At 36.9% G+C, this 15,072-nt stretch overlaps 1 protein-coding gene across 39 annotated transcripts in view; it reads right to left on the reverse strand.

Moving 5' to 3' along the window:
• The window catches only part of EPB41L2 (erythrocyte membrane protein band 4.1 like 2), a 109,880-nt gene that overhangs the window by 78,147 nt on the left and 16,661 nt on the right, over window positions 1-15,072 (reverse strand). For 20 of the 39 annotated variants that reach the window (XM_035538485.2, XM_035538477.2, XM_035538473.2 and 17 more), the window contains one exon: window positions 13,212-13,285. The exons of 17 other annotated variants lie outside the window; for them this stretch is intronic. The gene's annotated coding sequence lies outside the window, so the exon portion shown is untranslated. Of the gene's footprint in view, window positions 1-4,886; window positions 5,080-9,005; window positions 9,106-13,211; window positions 13,286-15,072 lie in introns of all 39 variants that reach the window. 2 more of the 39 variants (XM_035538458.2, XM_035538460.2) reach the window with 2 other exon arrangements.

Here is a 15,072-nt window from a genome sequence, read left to right on the forward strand (position 1 = left end):
CCAAGAAAAGCTTCTTAATGTTTAAAAGCTAAGTTGATGGGAAAAAAGCTAGTATTTACACGTGCTGTTTAGGAAAAAAAAAGTAATTTTGTAAAGAAATAACTATCACTGTTTTTTAAACTCTTTTAGACTGCTTTAGTGGCAGACCCTCAAACAGATCTGACAGCTAGCTTTAAATTATAATCTCCAAGCTTATTAATGAAATGACCATAAAATTCCATAAAGCCACTTGCCACTTTCTAAAAATGTTCAAGGTTGTCATTTAAGGAATCTGGGACCCTTCCAAAGTATTCCATCTAATCTTTCATGAATAGTTTTCTCCCTGCCATCCCTCCCATGCCTTGATAAGGATAACCACCCAAACCCAGAGTTCAATGCATAGCAAAGCAACATGAGCCTCAGGGTTAGATGCCAACTTTATGTTCTAAATAGAACTAGAACTGACTACTTTATTGACTGAAACAGAATTTATTGTCGTGTTTCTTAACTTAAAGAACTACAAGAGGTATTACACATCTTTCTTCTAAGCTGATTGCCCTGCAGCCTGTATTCATTGACCACATTCATCAATAAGGGAGACGAAAAACTTGATATCTTTATGGCCAGTGCATTCTGTGGAAGGGCATTATTCCTCAGGATTGACTAAGCACACAGGCTGGTTTAAAGGTAAGACTATTAAAAATATATAAATATCTGTCTCCTGATTTCAGTCAGTTGACAGTAGAGTTCCATCAAACGTGTATATATGCCTGCATATAAATGTTTCACGAATTTTCTTAAGAGGCAATTTCCTTTTGTTCAGTAGACAAAACAGATTAGTTTCAGTATAATGCAACATTAATATTGCACTTGCTATTTCTTTTGTGATAATCAAAAAGTTTTTCACACATACTGAGATTATTGTATACCTTAGTTTTGGATGCTTTATTTCACTTAATGAAAAATGATTGTTATCATTGAACATCATTTGTGATTATACATCATGCTATTTAGATTGAAGTTGAAGTTTGTTTTTCAAAGCACGACATAGAATACCCCATCACTGAGATAAAAATTTTGAAAGATACCTGTTTTGATTACATGTTGTGGTGAGAATGTATCACTATCCTCAATCTGATTTCAGAAGTAACAGTCCTCACTAAATTAAAAATTTGGTCGTTGTTTCTTATTTGTGTCAGACCCAGCTCCTTACCAGACTGAGATAAATGTTCCTTTTCAGGACTTAGGCAGTCCATAGGTCCACAGTATTTTTTTTTTCCCTGTTTAGGTATTCTTATATTAAATCATCTCACCTCAATCTCTTGATAAACTAGTTTTGATAAACTCAACAGGTCAAAATCCTTAAAAACTCTTACATAACAGCTTTAAAATTAGTTTTCTCTCTGCTTTTCAGTATGCTTTTAAGCTGTCAACACAACTGCTAATCGCATTTTAATATACTGTCATTTACAGTGTACAAAGCAGCACGTTCTTTTCCCTCCTACTGCCTAGTCTCTTGCACATCCATCAGACAATTCCATTGGTCCTCTACTGCTTTGGCACTGCCCCAACAGAAGGTCACAGTATTTTGAAGGGTAAGAAGATGTAGCATTATAGATTCTACCAGGATTAGTGAAAGCTTGACACGGGATTTGTTTTACTAGTACAGATGTACCAACAGAACTTTGAGCTATCACTCTTCTGAATTTAAGTTTTGTGCCCATATATCTGATATTTATGTCAGTACTTCACAAGTATTTAGTTCCCAAACCCAACTCTGAACAGCTTAAGACAGAAGATTCTGTATCATAATTCACAGTGCTACTTGGAACACACATCAACAACTTCACTCATACGTGGATTAGTACCTAATGAACAGTAGCAATTCTTGACATACTTTGTTGCTCTAAACGTATCTCAAAATAATGCTATTGCTGAAAATAACTTAAAACCAAGTATTTCTTATCAAAAGATTTCTTTAAAATCATGTTTCTTTAAAAAAGAACTATGTTCTCATAGCTGCCCTTCTCCAACGTCTCAAAGCAGCAAATACTCCTCTGTACATATCCAAACTACTTCAGAAGATAACAGATAAGAGGAAAAACTATAAGAATGATATCAAAGTTACGTTTTGAAGTGAGTAGCTTAAGTTGCAGTATTTTGGGTATTTCAGCCAATTCACCTAGCTACATCAATAGCAGCTGCAGTTTTGGACTGTGGAAAAGCACATTCTAAAAACATCCAAAAATAGGGTAGACATGGCCACTGGAAAGAAGCTCTGTCAAATATTTTTCCCCTTACACAACTGTGTTCCTTAACCTTGTGAAATTACAAACATGTAATCTGCAAACAGGCAGTAAGACTAACTCTAGGAAGAAAGAAGAATATTTTTACTCAAGATTTAAGTGGAAGACGCCATTAGTGAGCCAACAGATTTGCTTCCAGCACAAACAAGCATAGCCACTATATATATAACACACCCTCCCCAGCTTTAACCTAGATATCACCAATAGCAAATTACATACACCAAAACCCATACAGTGAATTCTGATCCCTACAGCACATTATCAAATCTCATTCTAATCCAAGCTTTTAACAGAACAAGGCTCTAGTATACATTACACTATTCATATTACACTATTCATATCTTGGATAATTAATACATTTAGCAGCAACATAGATTTTTTTTTTCCTTAAATATAGGGATTTCTTTTCATACTTAAATCATGTACACACTCTTGATGGGAAAAGTATATAAGGAAAAATTATGACCATGCAATTATTAAACCACATTCTCAATTCTGAAACTGTCTCGGCGAGCAAGGCAGAGTTTCAACAACTTTTTATTCTTATTTCCTAGTTCATGCCCTGCATGCAAAAACTCACTGGATTTTGCTATTTCAGGATACTATGCTCTCTAAAGAAACTTCTCATAGGAAGTCTGTAGCTGAATATCACATAAGTGAAACAGCAATAGTTTTGTCCACGAGCATTTCAAAGAGTGTAAGGTAGTTCCACCTTGCCAGTGGACTTCATTAACAAGCAACTCCCTTTGTATAGGATGAATTCACTTTGAATACTACCAAACAACCCTTTATTATGAGCTCGTGTTTTCTCTATTTGCAACATCCATCAAGATTTCTCTCCCCACCCCCCTTCTTTTCCAACTCACATAGTTACAGCTAAAAGAACCAACCTAGCTGTTCTAGTGTTCTGCACAGTGCAGGCCACCACACATTCCCTATTTACTAGCAATGCACAATACAATATAAATCTTCCAAACAGCTGCATCCAAATGTATTTCAAGACCATCAGATCGGTAACATTAAACACTTTAGACAAAGAGGTATTAGTCAAGGTGAATCTTCCTTTCTCCTTACTACACCCTTCCTATGTGCATGTTACCTATTTCAGTATCTCGAGATACTGACTCCAACCCAGCCCTTCACAAGGCTGGCAGACCCTCCACACACAGAGCTCTGCTCCAGCACTTTGCTGGAGAACAGGGTAAAAAAATACCACAAAAACACCTCTCATACTACTTTTAAGGATCTTGACAAATGGGAAGGGCAGGGATGTACACACAGCCCACCTCTTGCTTCTTTTTTGCTACAGGAACTGAAAGGCCGACTCTCACCAGGGGACAGAGGCTGGCACTCAGAAGAAGCCAGCACGCGGCATGCCGTGCCAGACCAAGTAGGCTGACCCCAGTAGGAACCAGCAGTGTTGTTTTGTATTGCATACTTTCATGAGCCACTTAATTTGGACAAGCCTGAATTTAGTATAGAGCTATACATTAGAAAAAATAATTTTACAAGAGACATCTCATGTCAGTCTGCACAAGTTACCTCTCTCGATTTCCTAGGTTAAAAAAGCAGACAGGGTAGTAGAAGAAAAACACATGCAAAAGGAAAGGCAGGCATTTATAATGCTTATTGAGAAGACAACTTAAGTCATATCTGTACCAGCAACGATACTCTAGGTGTACCGTATCAACCAACTCAACATCTACTCCCTAGCTCATATGATACTCAGTAATTCAGTAATAACAAAGTACAATATTTTTCCACTTTGTGCAGAACTCCTTTTGCCATGAAACTTATGAAAACAGGACAAACAAGAATAAAAATCTAGAAATAAAGAATGAATGGTAACTGTCATGCGTCTGCTGTAGGAAACCACAAAGATGATTACATATTGTAATACTGAATATTATGCCGAGAGATACTTACTAGGTAGACCAGGCTAACCTTTGGCTAGTAGCATTCACAGAAGGAGTCTACGCAGATATTTTGAAAGAGTTTGCATTTTGCTGCTTATGTAACAAAATTATGGTGCAGTCAGGTTCTTTAGAACCATTCATTGCTTGACTTCATCAGTCAAGATCTGAAGAGAAGTTTTAGTGGCAAGTCCAAGTTAATCACTTTATTTATTGACAAAGCACTAGTTGTTAAAGAACAGTATATGTTATTGTAAAAACCTTGGTCGTTCAACAAAGAACTGTCATATTCTGTAGTTAAAAAAGCCTGTAGTAGCCTATCAGTCAGGAAGAGTTATTTTTCTACTAGCAACCACCACAAAAAAAAAGTCAGTATTAACTAGTAGATCCTATGTTGTAACCAAACTAAAATACAAATTCTATTGCACAAAATAACTAAACACCTTAGCTCAGAGTTCCCGTAGCATTGGATGAGCAATCCTCGTTCCCCCAAACCATACAGTAACACCGTATAACACCAACAGTGGAAAGAAGTTGTAAACAACTTGAGAAATTCTGATACAAAAACAAATGGGTATAAATTTGTGTGTAATATACTCAGTCCAGAAATAGAATGTTTTTCCATGCAACAAGTGATTGAGGTTTTGGGCCACTTTCCAAGAAGAAAAAGATGAAAAAACAAACTCACCTTACGATGGCACTTGCAAAGATCTTGAAACAGGTGATGTGCTTACTTAAATACTTGATGACCCAGGAACTTATTCAAACTCCAGTAGGTAACAATTTAAACATCCTTACTCTCACCAAAACCGAAACTAGTCCTCTGTCAACTTGCACTGCTGTCACTACTGCTCAGCATCTCCTGCATGCATCGTTTTATTCTTTCAGAATAGGAACACAAAAACACAATGTACTTTCTCTGCTGCTTTGAACAGACAACTTTATTTGTAGCCACTCAAAGAATGTGTTCTGCAATCTTTCATAATTTAATCACTGTCATAATAGGCTATTGTGAAAAGATAATCCACTCATTTATTTTATCATCAGTGCACTCAGGCATGGTCAATTTACGAGCAACAGTCACATGCATCAGCCACAAGAGATCCATTACAGAGCTGCTGGAAAGTTTGTTCACAAGCAAGTTGCTTTACTCCCATTATCCACAGGCTGAATCTAGAAGTCTCTCAGTCTTTCATGTCATTCTCACAGTAGAAAAAAGGGAGGCCTTTAAGCCACAGTCTTACTGTTTAACACATGCTTACACAGACAGTAGGCTAATTACAACTTCAAATTTTACCATTAAGTTACAGTTACAATTATTGTTACTGTGTCCTTCAAATCATGTGCTCATGGAAGAATACGTCATCTCGGTATCGCCATAGTAACTCACAGGACACAGGTTATCCGATACAAGCAGCACAGCTATTCATTCTGAGACACCAAAAGCATAGCTGTCATTGGAAATGTAAGAGTTGTTTGGAAAAGCAGAAGCTACAGTAAGGCTTGGAGCTGTAAGGCTACGCAGCTGTCAGAAGGTGACAAAGAGCAAGCCAGACAGATACACATGCATGCATTTAACAAGCCCTACCTACACAATCAAGTTAATGAAATCATGTGAGCAGTATCAATAGTAGCTATGACATAGTACTAAGCGAACCAGACTTTGCTAATCCAAAAATCAACTTCATGTATGAGCAGACTGAAGACTTCTGTAAGATATACAGACAACAGAAACACGCACACACTTTTTAATTAAAATGTGTTTACACACACACGCACTATAGCACTGTTTCATCCAGCCCATGGTTACACAGGAAGCACCCTCCTACATAAGATTTCATAAAAATTCCTGTCTATTTTAGCAAAGATTAGACAGGAAATCATTCAGATTATCATAAATCCTTGAACTCCATAGGAATTTTCATCTGATAATTGTTGAAAGTGAATGTGAAATATTACTTTTCTTCAACCATACAGTAAATCATTGAATCCTGCCTCTTTTTGTGCTACATGCAAAACACCTGCACAATACCCTACTCCCCTTGCAGTTAAAAAAAAGGATTAAAAAAGCTCTAATATCCAGTGTTAACATTTTCAGTCAGGACATGCAGCTAAATCTAGAAGTGGTCTGCCACTAAGTTCAAAAAGAAATCTAAGTGAAGAGCACTCAGCCACCGAGGATCCTTGGCAAGCTACAGAACAAACCACCCATCCATCCTTCTGGCAGCAGTTTGATGCTATGGGGTACAGCACGAGGGAGACATGGCAAATTTCACTGCACATTCTGCCAAAGCCCCACATATTTCTATGGAGAAAAATTGCAGATGCTAACAATTTGGAATGCTCTCTGGTTTGTATTAAGCTTTATTCTACAACTTACTGGACAAAAACAGCAATGCAATTCTCACAATGTACAGAATGTGGCCAGAAAATATTCCCAGACAAATCTTGTTTAGTCCAATAAGGTGAGAATATGAGTTAGAGTATAATTAATACTCCAAGAGGAGGCTTAATACAACACAATCCAGTTAATTAATAGGCCCAGCATACAGGGCAGCTGCTTAGGTATTTCTTGCCTTGAAGTAGAATTGTGGCTACTTGAAGAAAACGTGCTTTGAATGTAACAACTTTCACAATGAAAGTTAGTTAGTGGCGTCCACAATAAATTCACAGTGTACCTGAGATGTCTAACAAAGTATATATGCATAAAAACTGGTATCAATAGCATCATGCCAATTGTCCCATTTTACAGTGTTTAATTTATCCTCTAGAAGTGTTCGGTATCATAAAATATGACTTTTTCCCATTAACTGAAAGCTATATACTTTCTTTCCAAGTGAAAAAGACTGATAAAGCAAAAAGATGGGTATAGCTACAAATCACCATACTATTCAATCTTTAGGTGCCAAAACTTTAATGCAATAGAGCAGTAACACCACTACATGAAGTCACTTGAATTCAAGCCGATACTTTACAGGAAACCTTTTCAGGCTTCAAAGGTTACTACCGACTTCTTTGGAAAATTCGACAATGAGAAGTAATTTTTCAAGCAGTATTCAATTTTAAAGTCTGCTGAGAACTCAGAAAAGGCTGAGAACAAAAGCTGGAATTTACTATCCAATTAGGTCAGACACACTAGTGCCTCAATAACCAAACACTAGAAAATACACTAAGCCTTTGCCATGGCTAGAGTCTCTAATTCAGAAACATTTGAGACTCATGAACTGAAAAAGCAGTTCTGCCACTTGTAGACTAATAGATATAAGTTCTGAACAAGACAAAGCAATGCAAAAAAAAAAAAGCCAGGCAAACAAAATCAAGCAGCAATCATCCACAAAACTAAGCTACCAGATCTATCTACAAAAACAGAGCCTCTAATAAAAATAGAAAAATCCTTGGTTTTGCACCCCTGCAAAAGATCCCTGATCTAGAAGTGGTTTTATGTTGGAAAGGAATACTGGCAATGAGTCTCTATACCTCACTCTATACCCCTTATACAGATGTTATATATATGTATTATCTGTAAACTACCAGAAACTGCCAGTTTTGACTTCTACAGAAGTCTCGAGTTACAGAATTAAATCTTAATTTTAATGTTGTTCTTCAGAAATGTCTTGCACTCAAGCCTACAGAGAAACATTCTTATAAGAAGAACAGAAGTCTAACTCCACTGTACTGCTTGAGCAGCAACACGGTCACAGCCATGTATCTTTCGGGAGCCAATGAATAGCTCCCTTTCTGAATTTATCATTTATCATGCTATCAGAGGGTCAGACAGAGCCATCTGAATCCCCACTAGTCATGAGGCATCACAGCATCACCCTGAGACTCAGCAATAGCAGACTGGGTCCATGAGGATCCACTGCACTCAGCACTCTCTCACCCATTTGGTGCTACTGAAGCCTCCCTCTCCCTCTGAAAAGGGATGTGCAACTCCTAGATCCTCAGCCATACAGAGGTTTTGGTGTGAACTCAAAGGGCACAGAAGTTTATTGCTGCTTCAACAGCAGTGCTACTTTAATATGGTCCTAGACAACTACAAACAATTCTGTTTTTACCTGTTAGACACTGAAATAGGTCTGTTCTATTTAATATAACGGGTATTTCTGAATTTTTCAAAATAACTAAAGGAATACTGATAGTAAGGGAAAGAAAAGAATTTGATGAGAATTCTTCTTTGCAAATCAGTCTCCTAATCTACTTTCCAAAATTCTAATTGACCAGTGCAATGCAAATGTTTGTATTGGACTCCACAAGGCAGTGAAAAAGTTATTCCACTGAATTAAAATACTCAGGGAAATAGTATCCTACCTTGGATCACACAGCACCTTACTTCACAGAGACTGAGTTTGCAATATCCCTAACCTGAGTATGCCTTTTTAATATACTGTCAGTATGTAATTAAAGTTTGAGGTATACAGTATTGCTAAAAATGAGAAATATTTTTATGGCACCACATGCATTAAAAGTTACACTGGATGCATTTGATCATTTCAGAGCGTGTTGTCAGGGCCACCTCAAGACTTACATCCTAGTAATACATCATGCACAATAAATACTAGTAAGTTCTCTTCAAATGGTTGAACTATAGAACAAGTAGAAAACTTTTTTAAAGATGAACATTTAGGGCCTCAAGCAATACTAGGAAAGGGCAAATTTGATGACTGGAATTTTTAGTAGTAAAAAGTTTTCCTGTTGTCGAGATACATCCATCTTCATTCTGGTATTAAACAAGTTATTTTGCTTCATTAAACAAGTTACTTTGCTTCCACAGTTTTTTCAAAGAGTTCCATGCTAGTTAACATACTTGATTTATATAGTGTTTGTTGAAGGAGGATTTTCCAGAAGACTGTTTTCTGCACAGTGGATTTACTGGTTTGGTTAGTTCATCCGATCCCGACAGCAAGCTAGAGCAGTATCATAGATCAAGCATCACATTTCTCAAATTACCTTAGCGGCAAGTTTCGTACACACTATTGAAACAAAGCTTTGCAATATTCCTTCAACTTTTTCTCTTATTTCTAGGATCTTGATATACCAAATAATTAAAAGGAGGCTTATTTAAAGAAAAGTGAGCTTATCTGAAGAGATGCATGATATCATTTACTATAAATACATTTTTCAAAAGCAAATCACAAAGACACTTTCAAATGCAGCTGATACTTAGATTTTCACGATTTGTCCATTAAGAGGCACCAGTCATGTGACTTAGTTAGACCATTAGTGATTCAATTCATTTTCAAGTTCAGGGACAGAACAGGACACAGAGATACACAGCAGAGGACAGAGAGCAATTTAGGGACTCGGCAGGACTGACAAGATGTAACTTTTTCCAGTCCGATTCATCTGTACCACAGCAACAGCTGCCACTTCCGTCCTTCCTCCCTTACTTCAGAAGTCCCAGTGACCTCAACAGCCTCATTGCACAGTGACTCTCGTCCTGGTGCCTTCACATTGTGCTCCCGATTCCTCTGTGCTCCATTTCCCGACCTGTATCAGCCTACCATAAACCTGCCCAGTCTCAACCAGAAGAAAAGAAACAGGTGAGGATACTGCAAGAGCCAAGCTTTTCTAGCTTGCCTCTGACTCTCACAAAACAGAGCTGTTGCAAAGATATGCCGCTGCTTTACCCACTGCTACCATAATAAATACAAGTACAGGATGGGGCAAGATGCACAGGCAGAGTGGGGTATAAGCCTCGCTCAGTTTCAGCACCCTGGGCCATTTAAGCAGCCGTCGTGCCAAAGCACACCAGGGCCAGAACCTCCACCCAGCGAATCTCCTCCTGTTCTAGGCTGTGACTTTGCTCATGTGACATTCGCATCATAACATGAGCATCATGTTATATGCTCAAGAAAAGCATATAACAATAGCAACCTTGGTCTATGCCTTCTCTCTCCGAAACAATAAAGTTATATTACTTTGCCTACAATATTAACATAAGGTAAAAAAGAACAAGCAGCTGTCTGACAAATTTCTGTACAGTCATTCTTATCAGCTCTCACAGGAGTTTACTTTAGGCATTTAAGGTGAACTTCACTTTTCACAGAGAGAGCGGAGAAGAGGGAAAAGAAAAAGAAGTCAGCATACTACTACTAGTGGAAAAAAAAGTTTGTTTCCAGTTACAGCTAAATTCACTGAATTATCTCACTGGAACCTCCTGAATTGCCTCAGGAGGCATTCCTCTGTGTTTGGCTTGGGATTACTATACAAACCTACCCTGTAAATTCCTCATCCCTTTACAGCTGTCCGTCTGTTTAGAGCTATGCTTCACTTGACTGAACGGCTGCCATCAGCTACCTGTATTCTACACAGACTCAGGCTACATATATTTTAAAAGCTATTGTATAACATCTGCACTTTTGACATCTTCAATATTGCTCTTGGTAGCTACAGTACTGTAAGTTGACAGCACTCCTCAGCCAGAGGCTCATTCTTAAGCATTTAAAAGCTGTTCTCCACAATCTGTCAGTCATTAATAGCTTCACAATTTATGCAAAACATTAAACAGTATGCTCATGAAGATAAAGCACCTGAGTTATTGATAATCATAAGGAAGACGGAAAAATAAACTCTCCCTACAAACACTCCCAGTATTCACAAGCACTAGTTTCTCCCAGCCCAAGATGCTACACAGGATTTATAAACTGTCTTAACAGCAGCCTGTTGAAGAAATCTACACTCTTACGAACGACTGTTAAAGAAATAAAAGAACAGCTTTCAAGTGTGCTACAGATCTGTTCCTAACAGGCTACCAGCTTTAGATTGTCACCTGTGTTTCCTCAGGTAAATAACAGGTGCACTAGATATTCTGGGCTAAAGACAAATATTTGCATGCTATCTAGATGACTAGCATAATTTTCTAGTAATAAAGCCTATCTTGGTTGTGGATTAACATGAAGATTCAGTATACGACAGCTTACGTGATGGTAGGGTAAACTAAACTGATCATAACTGAACTCCAAACTAAGGACAGAGGTGACTTAACACCTGTAGAAAGAGAAGACTTCATATGTCGACTAAAATTCAAAGGCTATTCATTTGACTTTCTATTCATGGTGGTTTTAAGGTGTTGATGGCATTTTATATTCTAACATTTCACTCTCAATTAGCATATTCACATTCTAGGAATTGTTACCCCTTAAATCTAGTATCTTCTTTCAACAGAAAAGAGAAGAGTACCCTACTTAATGCTAGGGTCAGCAATCATGCCACAAAACCCCTAGGTCAGTATACAGTATTGCCATTTTTTTTTGTCTGAGATCAGTGAAAGGAATGTAGAAGACAACTGTATGCCACTTTGGAAAGTGATGTTTTTTTACAGCCAGCAAGACCACTGTACAAATGAAAATGAATGCGAATCTGGATTTTCCCTTCAAGTAGAAGATCATAACATTTTATTACCACAAAAGGGAGGGAAACAAGAACAAGAGTGCTCTCAGTTAAGCACTCTGTAGTCTAGAAACCCAGATAATTCAGAAGATATGAATAGCAGGTTTGAGGACAAAGCAAGATTGTTTTCCCACTTTCCTAATTAAGAGCACAGGTACTTCAGCTAACAACACTGTACACCACTAAAAATTAAATACTAATAAATTCTACAAAGCCAGTGGCTGTCACATTTAGATGTCTGGTTTATTTCCAGCCTTGCTGGAACTCTACTCAAGATCATTGAAAAGACATATCCAGATATTCAATGGAAACTAAGGACAATGGTTTATGGCCATGAGTTGAAAAGGAAAAAAACATCTATTTAGGCTGACGTTTTGTTTTTGTTTATGGCTTAAAGATAATTGTAAAAACTCAGTTATACAAAGGAGTAGGAGAAAACACTGAAAGCCTGAAATACTATCATCCCCCCATGAAAATCCATGTGATTTTTTTCTTAAGCTTCAATATAACGAGTGTTTAGTTTTCAAGGATCACTATATCACTTTTAGTTTATGGAAATGAAAGACATCTTCCTTCTACAAAGGTAAAGAAACGTGTATATTCAAAGGTATAACTTGAAAATAATTATTGGACGCAGAGGCTACCTAACTTTATCATGTACTTACAGAAGAAACTGAGTTGCATGACTACAAAAGCTTATTACCACTCATCTAAACAGCCCTAACAGTATGATTTCTTAACTATGTAAGGGGAAAAAATATGTCTGCATATACTTTGTAAATTCAACATTAAAAGCAAAGTATCTGCTTCAATAGTCTTCAAATGCATAAAGACAAAAAGCAAATGCTTCCAAGGTTAAGTATGACAATTATGTCATAGGCAAAGTATTTTCAATTGTAATTGCAAAAAGTTATTTTTGTGCCTTGTTAAAGCAACAAGTATTGTTACTTTAATTCAGGACTACCAAACAGGTGTAAATAGCACTAAAAGGTAGCCCCATCCTATCTACTAAACTACGATATCCAACCAATTCAGCATTAGAACCACCCGATACCCCTAGGGGAAAAAAAAAAGAAAATACTCTTTCATTCATCTTTTTCATTGCAGTGTACATTACTGCACCCATTCTTAACCAAGTTAAATTTTAACATATAAGGTTTGAATGAAATGAGGAATGATGATGTTAGGTTGCTATCTAGTAAGGCTGCAAACATTCATTACTATTTTATATTAAGAAGGGTCTCCCCAGCTGATGCCTAAGATATATCATTTCACATACCAGGTTTAGGGAAAAGCCACCTAAACAACTAACTAAAACAGAGAAGGGGCAACATCTCTGTCTTAGTAGGACATGTGGAGAACAATTATGCAGCAGTCTCTTCTGTAGTAGAGGGGAAGGGAAAGACAGGGAAGGCATGCATAGCTACAGAAGCTTAAGTGAGAACTGATGCCAAAAGAATTATAACAAGCAACCAAGCCTTTTAGTTGTTTTTGCAGATTTAGTCTCTATTGCCTTCGCAGCATTAAGAAAAAGCCCTTTTCTGCTAGTTAATATCAATTTATCAGAATGAACTATATTACTTGCTTTAACCATATCATAGTAGTGTATTTTTTGTCTTACCTATGGCTACAATCTCTTGTGAAATACCAAGTCCTCAGGAATAAGATGCAGGATTCTTGACTCAAGGGAGATACCTAGAGGTAAAGATCAAGTTTTACAAGCTGTGGTACCTGTTTTGGTAATCCACTTCTTGTCTCTCTATACAAAGAAAATCTAGGCTTATGAATATCTTCAGAAAGCAGCAAAAACATAGCGATGTTACGAAGTCAACTTTCAGACTTCACAACAGATGAGAAGAAAAAAGACTTCATCTTCACGATGAACTACTCAATACCTCAACTCTTACAGGATATGAAGCACTTTGCATATAGTAGGTATAATTGAGTCTAGGAAAGACTATGCAGTTATTTCAAGAGTCCTATTGGCAGCACTTCAGTGCTCCCTCCAAAGAAAAACAAATACATTGTTCTGTTAATCCAATTCTTTTGAGTGATGGAAAGTAGCTTCTATGTGCACAGTAATCAGACTTTTTCCTCCTTGCAGCTACAGCTTTCTTTACTGCAAACTTCAAGCTACATTTTAGATCAAACTGCAGACTGACACGTGTGATAAAATTGAGCTAAGAGCACCAACAATTTGTTATTGTCAGGCACTTCACACAGATACGAAAATAGGAATTTACATGCCAGAAAAAGAGAGATAACATAATATATACCTGACATAAAATTAAGGATGTCAGTAGACAAGTTTTCATTCCACTTCAAGATACAGTTCATCCTAAATACCCCCTCATTATTTGATGAAAATTACTGTCTTTAAATAAAAATCTGCCTTAAAAACAACACATTTTAATCAAAAGCAGAATACATGCAACTGCTCCATAAAATCCAATCAAAGGAGTTATTCAAAGTGTTCCTCACACATTTGTCTCCAGGACCCCAAAACAATCAGCCTAAAATGTATGTTCCCTTTAATGTTAAAGATGTAATTAGACATTTTAAAGCAAGTTTAAAAAACATGCTTAAAAAAGAAGTTGGAAAGATATATGCAATTCTATGATCTCATACACTTCATTCCACAGAATGATAAAAATGTATGTGTAAATAGAATACTGTTGTAAAATTTCAGATGAATTTTATCATAAAATATAGTTCTGTAAAAGGAATATTCTTGTAAAATTTCAGTATTCTAGTCCAATGATTTAGAGGAACAAGCTTATTTTTACAGTTTGAGTATCTCATATAACACTTTAGCTACCCAAATACATGGGTTTATATAAAAGAAGCTGTATTTATACCAATTATCCACATAGCTGAAGCCTTATTAAATATATTTATATTTTGGAGTTGCTAAAAAACTGTGCATAAAAAGAGGAATTAAGCTCCCCAAAGACCGAAGGATATTGATCATCCAGTCTTTCCCTCAAAAGCTTTCCTAAACAGGTGTATCTACTCTCTTCATTTGCTTTTCTTCACACTTCAGAAGTTTTACTTCCTTTAAAATACCTAAGCTATTTTAATAGCATGCTCATCACTATCACACAGTCATAACAGAAAACATATCTATGCTTGACTGCATTTTCATCTTTGTTGTCAAATGTGATGTCAAGTGACAGTTATCACTGGGCACCTGATCACTGAGGACTAAAATTCATGACACTACATTTGGCCCCACAGAAACCTTAGAAAAAGATTAACCATACGCTTAAAAATTAGAGAATAAGGATCCAGCTTGCATTTGATAAGCAAGAAAAGACTGTGTACAAAGCTTCTGGAATGCTTGTGTGGGCAATGTCACTTGAATTTCTGGGGGCCAGTGCAGTCAAACAATGGCTTGTAGAGTATTTTTCAGCTACAGTTTGATTGCAGACCATTGTTCCATCACAACTAGCTTGGAATGTCCTCACATTTAGGTAAATATT

The sequence above is a fragment of the Cygnus atratus genome, chromosome 3 (assembly GCF_013377495.2).
Source record: "Cygnus atratus isolate AKBS03 ecotype Queensland, Australia chromosome 3, CAtr_DNAZoo_HiC_assembly, whole genome shotgun sequence".
NCBI classification, from domain to species: domain Eukaryota; kingdom Metazoa; phylum Chordata; class Aves; order Anseriformes; family Anatidae; genus Cygnus; species Cygnus atratus.